Source organism: Petromyzon marinus, unplaced genomic scaffold (assembly GCF_048934315.1).
Source record: "Petromyzon marinus isolate PM22_M1 ecotype Great Lakes invasive population unplaced genomic scaffold, UKy_Petmar_22M1.pri1.0 PM_G_Scaffold_88, whole genome shotgun sequence".
NCBI classification, from domain to species: Eukaryota; Metazoa; Chordata; class Hyperoartia; order Petromyzontiformes; family Petromyzontidae; genus Petromyzon; species Petromyzon marinus.
In genome coordinates, this window is record NW_027423044.1 from 673,767 (window position 1) to 682,981 (window position 9,215).

Genomic DNA, 9,215 nt, shown 5'->3' on the forward strand with positions numbered 1-9,215 from the left:
TGTAGGAATTTCTACCTTGCTTCATTAATTCTCTTAGATGCATCAAAAGCTCAAAGCTCCTGCCACTTTCACGCCTCCTGAGGATTCATGAGGCCAGCCTTGGGTCATCTTTGCTTCTGGCTCCACGGACCTCCTGGCGCTTAATGTCATCAACCCCCCCCCCCCCCCCCCCCGCTAGTATTCTCCCTCCGGAGGTCGTCCCAAAAAACTTGTGTAGATACAGGGCCACTGAATTGCCCCTTGGAATGTTTTTCAACTCATTAGAGCGAGCCCCCGGATGTGGTGTGTTTGTGTGTATGACGTCACAAAGCAGTCCTTATAAGGGCCTCAATGCACGTTGGTGTATGACGTCACAAAGCAGTCCTTACAAGGGCCTCAATGCACATTGGTGTGTGACGTCACAAAGCAGTCCTTACAAGGGCCTCAATGCACGTTGGTGTATGACGTCACAAAGCAGTCCTTACAAGGGCCTCAATGCATGTTGGTGTATGACGTCACAAAGCAGTCCTTATAAGGGCCTCAATGCACGTTGGTGTATGACGTCACAAAGCAATCCTTACAAGGGCCTCAATGCACGTTGGTGTGTGACATCACAAAGCAGTCCTTACAAGGGACTCAATGCACGTTGGTGTATGACGTCACAAAGCAGTCCTTACAAGGGCCTCAATGCACGTTGGTGTATGACGTCACAAAGCAGTCACGAGGCCGTCCCACAGCGCGACAAATGCGGTTTCCTCCTCCACCCCCCCCCCCCCACCAAAATCTTTGGCCTTTTCGCAGTGAGAGCATGGAGCGGTTTTGCAATTTTTGCAAAATTTGGGCACAAAGCGGCGGTAATACGACAAAGCTGCAAACGTCACCCACCGACGTGGGGGTTGGCCATGTTGCGCACGCACGCAGTTTTGTGGTGGTCCGTGGCTATCCCCGGACTCGCTGACGATGCGCCCCAAGTAGCGAACCGATGTCTGCAGAAGGTGACACTTGACTGTGGTTTAAACGTAAGATTGGCCGCCCGAACTTTGAACAAACACCGATCGCGGCCGCTGCAGCTGCTCCTGGAACGTGCGTCCGAAGACGATCACGTCGTCCAAATAAACGAGGCGGGAGTCCCATTGGAGGCCTGCTAGGACCAGCTGCGTGAGTCGCTGGAACGTGACCGGAGCCGAGTGGAGTCCCATCGGGAGACAATTAAACTGGAACAGAGCCCGAGGTGTTCTTAGCTCTTTCGGTAAAGTCACCACGTTGAAGGGAAACAATAAAATAATATATATAAAACAATAAAAATTCTCACGACGTTTCGACCATAACACAAACTGATGACAACCGTTTGTGTTATGGTCGAAACGTCGTGAGCATTTTTATTGTTTTATATATATTATTGTTTCATTGTTTCCCTTCAACGTGGTGACTTTACCGAAAGAGCTAAGAATATGAATTACTGCAGTCACGAAAGCTTTAAATCAAAATTTAGAACCCGAGGTGTTCAGAACACAGGATTTGGTTTAGAGCTCTCATCAAGAGGCAATTGCCAACACCCCGACGACAAGTCAAGTGTGGTAGAAAACCCACACGGCCGACAGGGCATCCAATGAATCGTCCATCCGTGGGAGCGGGTGTGCATCTGGCACGGAGACCTTGTTCAATTGGTGGAAATCCGCGCGAAGCCGCAGACTCCCATCGTGTTTCTTAACGGGAACAACGGAGCTCCCCTCGTCGACCGCAGTGGCGAACGTGGTCCTCCTCCTGACGACTAAGCCCGTGTGAATTCTGGCGAACGGAAGCGGCGTTGCCCGTGTCAATGCGGTGCTGCCATCAGGGACGTGCGGCAAAAGTGTCATATTTACCCTGAGTGAAAATGTTTTGAAAATTCGCCCCGCCGCTCGCCGGATAAAATCGGAATTCTTGCAGCGCAGCGCGCCCATCCATGATTCGTCCGGCTCGCTCCTCCGCTTCACTGTGGCCACGAGACATCTGTGGTCACCTCGCCGGCCTCCCCACGTGGGCCAGAACGGTGCCCGCCTGGACGACCGCAGCACCCAGGCCGACGTTGAACACTCTGAACGACTACGTATGCATAGTCACACCGTTAGTGTCAGTAGCATAACTCTCAACCACTTATCAGTGCCCTACCTTATTACAGACCAACTCAGACCTTACTGATCACCCCGTGGCCCTTATAAATCTCAACGTTCATCCTATACATTATACTACACTATACACTACACAGCTGTCAACCCCTTATCGGCGCTCTGCCTTATTACAGACCAATTCAGACCTTGTCGATCACCCCGTGCCCCTTATAAATCTCAACGTTCATCCTATACATTATACTACACTATACACTACACAGCTGTCAACCCCTTATCAGTGCCCTACCTTATTACAGACCAATTCAGACCTTACTGATCACCCCGTGCCCCTTATAAATCTCAACGTTCATCCTATACATTATACTACACTATACACTACACAGCTGTCAACCCCTTATCAGTGCCCTACCTTATTACAGACCAATTCAGACCTTACTGATCACCCCGTGCCCCTTATAAATCTCAACGTTAATCCTACAAAGTCCCATCACAAGGAAGAAACACAAACAAATCGACACGGATTTGTATTGTTGTTTGCCCGTATTGAAACGGCTGTACGCCCGTACGGGCCTGAGAACTCACTTTGCCTGCGCAAAGACCATGACGGGGTAAAACCGTGATGGGCTTCTACAGCTCCGCAATAGTCGAGTGTGAATAGTCGCCTAATAGTCGCTATTGGCTATCAGAGGTTCTCCCCAACAACCAGTCAAACAACGTTTGGGCGGTCATCTTGGGTAGGGGGGTGTGTGGTGGCTTCTCCCTTACCAAGATGGCAACCCCCCTCCCACCACGAGTCACGTGGTGTTGATATTTTGTGGGTGTTTTTTAATTGGTCAGCTCCATTGCACGTGACATTGAACTTTATTTCATAGCCCGGATTAAGGCCCATGGTAAATAGCATAGACTAGATAAGGCGCTGCTGCGTTTCAGACTATACCAAGCATAGCCCAGAAGAGGGGGAGGGGGATTTAAAGCATCAAAACTCAAGACGCGCTGAATAAATGTAGCGAATTTGTTTGATGTTTAATTATTTCATCCATAGCGGACAAGAAGCAAGAGGGGCTCGCTAGCGTTAGTGAAAGGTGGCGTTTGCTGTGTACCCCCCTAAATTAAAACAATTTAAGTTCGCCGGTGGCATTCACCCCTTCCTCGCCCGCTGCTCGCGTTGGTTTCGCCCACACGACCCTCTCCCTCCACCACCAAAGTGTCGCGTTTTGGCGGGAGAAGGCGGCTGTGTGTTCTGAGGAGACTAACAACCACCACCACCACAACATCTATAATCATAAGTATAACTACTACTATAATAACAATAACATCTACAATCGTAACTATAACTACTATAATAACAACAACATCTACAATCATAACTATAACACTAATAATAACATCAACAACTTACAACAGCAATTATATAAACAGTTACAATAGTAATAAAAACATGAACTGCTATAATAACTAATACTGTAACATCAACAACTACGACTATAATAAAACAAAAACGTGAACGAGAGCGGGCGACACAACAAGGAGGGCGGTGAGTGAGAGAGTGGAGCCGACCTCTCGCCCTCACAGCCTGAGGCCCACAAAGACGCGCGGGCTCTGTCAGCCTCACGCAGCCCGTCAGGGAGACTACACGGGGAGACATTTGTGTTGTGTCTGTGTGTGTGTCTCTGTCTGTGTGTGTCTCTGTGTGTGTATCTGTGTGTGTATCTGTGTGTGTGTCTGTGTGTGTGTCTGTGTGTCTCTGTGTTGTGTCTCTGTGTGTGTGTCTGTGTGTGTGTCTCTGTGTGTGTGTCTCTGTGTGTCTGTGTGTCTCTGTGTGTGTGTCTCTGTGTGTGTGTCTCTGTGTGTGGGTGTGTGTGTGTCTGTGTGTGTGTCTGTGTGTATCTGTGTGAGTCTCTGTGTGTGTGTGTCTCTGTGTGTGTCTCTGTGTGTGTGTGTGTGTCTCTGTGTCTGTGTATCTGTGTGAGTCTCTGTGTGTGTCTCTGTGTGTGTGTGTCTCTGTGTGTGTGTCTCTGTGTGTGTGTGTTGTGTGTCTCTGTGTGTGTGTGCCTGTGTGTGTGTCTGTGTGTTGTGTGTGTGTCTCTGTGTGTGTGTCTCTGTGTGTGTGTCTCTGTGTGTGTAAGCCTCACGCAGCCCGTCAGGGAGACTACACGGGGAGACATTTGTGTTGTGTCTGTCTGTGTGTGTGTCTGTGTGTATTGTGTCTGTGTGTGTGTCTCTGTGTGTGTGTGTCTCTGTGTGTGTGTCTGTAAGCCTCGCGCAGCCCGTCAGGGAGACTACACGGGGAGACATTTGTGTTGTGTCTGTCTCTGTGTGCGCGTCTCAGTGTGTGTGTGTCTGTGTGTGTTGTGTGTCGCTGTGTGTGTGTCTCTGTGTGTGTGTGTCTCTGTGTGTGTTGTGTCTGTGACTTCAATGCCCGAGTTGGTCATGATACTGGCACCTGGTCTGGAGTGATTGGAGGGCATGGGCCAGATCAGCTCAATAACAACGGTAGGAGGCTGCTAGATTTTTGTGCAGCCCATGGGCTTGTAATTACCAACACGCTGTTCCGGCATCGGCGCATCCACACAACATCATGGATGCATGCCGGGTCCAAGCAAGAACATCTGCTGGACTACATAGTGACGGACCAGTGGATGCGAGCCCATGTCCTTGACACCAGGACCTACCGTGGAGCTGATCTGCCCTCTGACCATCGACTAGTCATCTGTAAGATGCGCCTGCCATTCTTCCACTCCGGTGGTGGGTGTACACCCAGGACCCCATTCCGACCTGAAGTGGCCTGGTCTCAGTTATCTGATGAAAGTTGCAAGCGAGAATTTCATCATCGCTTGCGGCTGGGATTGGCATCGTCCCCGACTCCTGATGTCGAGGGTAAATGGGCGAGGTTTAGGACTGTGACTCATGCAGCTGTAATGGCTGCTTTGGGTACGCGGTCCAGACCTCCCCAGAGACCCTGGCTGACAGAGGAGGTGTTCAGGATGGTTGAGAAAAAGCGACAGGCCCACTGCCATCGGCTACAGAATCCCACGTCAGAGAATGAGGAGGCTTACCGCAGCCTTCGCTCGGAGGTTCGGAGAGCCGTCAGGCGCTGCAAGGATGGGTGGTGGTCGCGGGTTGCTGAGGAGATGGAGTCTGCCTCAGTGGACCGTGATCACAAATCTCTATTTAACTCCATCAAAAAAGTAACCTGCAGCGCCACACCTATTACCATCATTAGGGGAAAAAACGGTGATCCAATCTCCGACCCCCAGGAACAGGTTTGCAGATTTGCTGAGCATTTCTGTGAGGTCCTGGGGGAGGGAAAATCCCTCAGCCAGGAAAACATCGTGGCACAAAGTGAGGATGACCCTGCTGAGGCTGCGGTGCCTCATATTGGAAGAAGTCACCCCCTGTGAGTGGCTGGCTGAGGTGCCATCTGTTGAGGAAGTACTGAAGGCGATCCGGAGTCTGAGACCAGGAAAGGCAGCGGGCAGAGATGATCTCCCAAGCGAAATGCTGAGGGAGGGTGGCGTTTGTGCACAGAGTGCCCTATATGACATCATAACAACAGTCTGGACCACTGGACGGGTTCCGCAGGATTGGAAGGATGCCCTGGTGGTCCCCCTTTTTGAGAAGGGGGACCGCACAGACTGTAACAACTACAGGGGCATCTCACTGCTCAGTGTGCCGGGAAAGGTCCTGGCAAGGATTATTCAGCATCGCCTTGCCAGGCACGCTGAGGAGAGGCTTGCGGAGCCCCAATGCGGTTTCAGGAAAGGGCGGTCCTGCACAGATGCCATATTTTCTGTCCGTCTGCTACAGCAGAGGTGTAGGGAATTCCAACAAGACCTACATCTCTGCTTTATTGACCTGGTCAAGGCCTATGATACCATCAGTAGGCCTGGGCTCTGGGTCGTTCTTCGTGCTTTTGGAGTACCTGACCCTCTGCTCACGATCATTAAGGACCTTCATGATGGTGAGCGGGCTGAGACTGGAGCGTGCCACTAAGAGGTGGGGCCTTACCATCAACCCCACCAAAACTAAGCACCTGCCTGGGTATTTTGTACCATCGGACACTCCACCCCCACAACTCCCGATCGGTGATGGGGCAGTTGTGGAGAGAGTGGAGAGTTTCCCATACCTGGGCAGTGTGCTTATGACTGGCTCCAGTTTAACAGCAGAGGTCTCACTCCGAATCAGTCGAGCGGCAATATCTTTTCATCGGTTGCGTAACGCTGTGTGGAAGCTACCTGGTCTGTCGCTCCGCACTAAGCTTCAGGTCTTCTCGGCCACGGTCATTCCCTCCCTTCTCTACGCTTGCGAAACGTGGACCCCCTTAATGAAGCATCTTCGCCGGTTAGAAACATTCAGGCTGGCCTGCCTATGATCCATCCTGGGTTTAACCAGACTGGATTGTGTGAGGAGCTCACAAATCCTTGAAAGATCTGGGCAGGGTCCCATCGGTGAGCTCCTCCGGCGGGCAAGGCTGCGATGGCTGGGTCATGTAGCCCGCATGCCCAGCCACCGCATGCCGAAACAGCTTTTGTTCGGCCGGATTGAGGGGGCTAAGCGGGCGCGGCACGGGCTAGAGAAGAGATGGAGTGATGTGGTACAGGAGGACGTGGAGCTGAGTGGACTTGCCGGTGTCAAGATCTGCCTCTGTGGAGGAGGCTCGTGAAGGACGCTATTGGGCAGTTGGAGGTAGTCGCCCTCCAACAACAACGGAGGGCGGAGGAGCGACGCTCAGAACAACGAGCGGAGCGCCGGGTGGCTAAAGCACAGCAGGTTGGCACAGTAGGGGGCACAGATGGTGCATCAGCCAGTCATCTCAGTCAGTCGACCCGTGGCACCTGGGTCTGCCCCGTGACCTCCTGCCAGCGGGCGTTCGACACTTCACGTGGCCTCAGGGTGCACATAGCCTGGCACAAGCGTCGTGGTGACGTCACCGCCACTTAGTGGCGAATGGCGGTTGTTGTTGTGTGCGTGCGTGTGTACTGCGCGTGTGTGTGTGTACTGTGCGTATGTGTCGTGCGTGTGTGTGTACCGTGTGTGTGTACTGTGTGTGTGTACTGTGCGTGTGTACTGTGTGTGTGTGCACTGTGCGTGTGTGTGTGTACTGTGTGTGTGTACTGTGCGTGTGTGTGTGTAGTGTGTGTGTGTAACGTGTGTGGCGGTAGTCTAGCGGTTAGTGCGCTGCTCTACGAACATAACGACCCGAGTTTGATTCCCGCTCACAGCCAACACCCAGTGACGATTATTTGAACCGGTTCTGGGCCTCCCCTAGGTCGACTCAGCCTCAAGTGAGTACCCGGTGCGGTGTGCAAACATCATTACTGGGGAGACAAAGGCGGTCGGGCACGGTGCTGGCCACCCATTCCCTTCGCGTGCCGCGCCGGCCTTCATAGGTGGAGCTGATACTTGCTAACAGCACTTGCCCCAACAGTCTGTTAAGGCTACACGGGGGATCTTTGTCTTTGTATCACCACCCAGGAGTCACGGAGCTTTTGAGGCTCCGAGCCACGTGGGGATCCACAACAGCGTGAGGCGGTGCCACTCACAGGTGAGACTCGGGGATATGTGATTTCTAATCGATAGCCATCCGTCAGTTAACCCATCGCAACTGCTGAGTCTGTCACGCGACTTCCTCCTTCCAGCGAGCCTTTGACGCTTCACGTGGCCTCAAAGTGTACACAGTGTGTACGTATACACAATAATGTCCACGTTGTTGCTGAGTTCATGCACTCAAGGGAGGGGCAATGGAAAATGAATCTAAATCAACTTAAACTCCATCCCCGTGACCTCTTCGGCATGAAGTGGCAGCTAGTGGTGTCATGTCACCAAGGTATTCAGCCCTCCCCTGTCCACAGCGCTCTTGAGCGTGACGTCACCTCCGCTTGGGTCACTGCCGATATCAATCCAGTGGCAATCCTTATTTGGGCAAAGCTACGCCCAGTGACTGGCGGCTCATTAACATAATGTATCCGTTAAAGCCGTCGAGAGTTTATTGCGACGGGTTCAGCAGCCACGCCCCCAACGCTCGACATATGGGCCGAACCATTAACATAATTTATTCAGTACAGAGCCGCTCATTGTGGAAGGGGCGTGTCTCTTACCCCGGGAGTGACGTCATGTTACTTGCTTACCCGCGTGACGTCGCTAGGTAACAGGAGGCTGCCTATCCGCGCTTGCACTGAAATCCGAGGTGAGAAATTCTCATGGTGGTCGTGGTTGTTGTTTACCAAGGTAGAGCCTCTCTCTCTCGTAGGGATGTCAGTTGAGTAGCAGCGAGCATGGGAATCGACGTCCAAGTTGGAACTTTACAACGCGGGGCCTAGCCACCCGGGGCCTTGCCTCCTGCCCTCGCCTGATTGCATTCACTTTAATTATCTCGCTTAAGTTTAATTTGTCTTCACCCGGCTCGCCACTTTGTAACTTTGTTTTATTGTAAATATTCACGCAGTTTTTATTTTCTTTTGTTAGCAGGCCAAGCCCGCTTGAGCTGCTATACCGCTCTTGTTATCAGAAGCGACCTGCCCACAACAACACAAGGTGAGGCTTTGTCAACGTGTGTGAATGTTTTGACTTAAAACTTTGGTGACTGCAGGAATTAATATTCTTGGTTCTTTCGGTAAAGTCACGTAGATAAAAAATGTAATAAAAATAACAGATAATCATTTTTTTTTTACAATGAAGCAAAAAAACCCCACAATGTTTCTATGGCAACATTAATGTTGAAGATGCGAGGGCTTACAGGAATATTTATGACATTTGCCCTCTCATTGCGTGCCATGACAGTGCTGTTTGCACAGTCACACATAGTCACTGTAAGATGTTTTTCTTGGTCGTGTTTTTGTTTTGTTGCTTGCTGTGGTTGCACCCGATTCAAGAGCCGAATGGCTCACGGGACTATAACCAAAATAAATCAAACTGAAAATAAAAAAACTGAAACCGCGTGATGGATTTTGGGAAAGTTTTTCACTGCATCTCCAAATATATATAAAAGGCAAAGTTGTGATTGTGTGTGTTGTCTGTTCAAAATGTTTAGCGTACTTCGCGACATGCAACAAACTGGAAATTTGCCATGTGGGTACTTTCCAGACTGTACACCGTACAAACATTGGAAGTAAAACTTTGTGGGAA

At 51.1% G+C, this 9,215-nt stretch overlaps 1 long non-coding RNA gene across 1 annotated transcript; it reads left to right on the top strand.

Annotated features, from left to right (window-relative positions):
* The first annotated feature begins 3,233 nt into the window (after positions 1 to 3,233).
* Positions 3,234 to 8,624, top strand: LOC142921723 (uncharacterized). The gene is made up of 3 exons (XR_012939629.1): positions 3,234 to 3,624; positions 7,566 to 7,635; positions 8,556 to 8,624. It is a non-coding gene; the product is annotated as an uncharacterized LOC142921723 (long non-coding RNA).
* Positions 8,625 to 9,215: the final 591 nt, after the last annotated feature.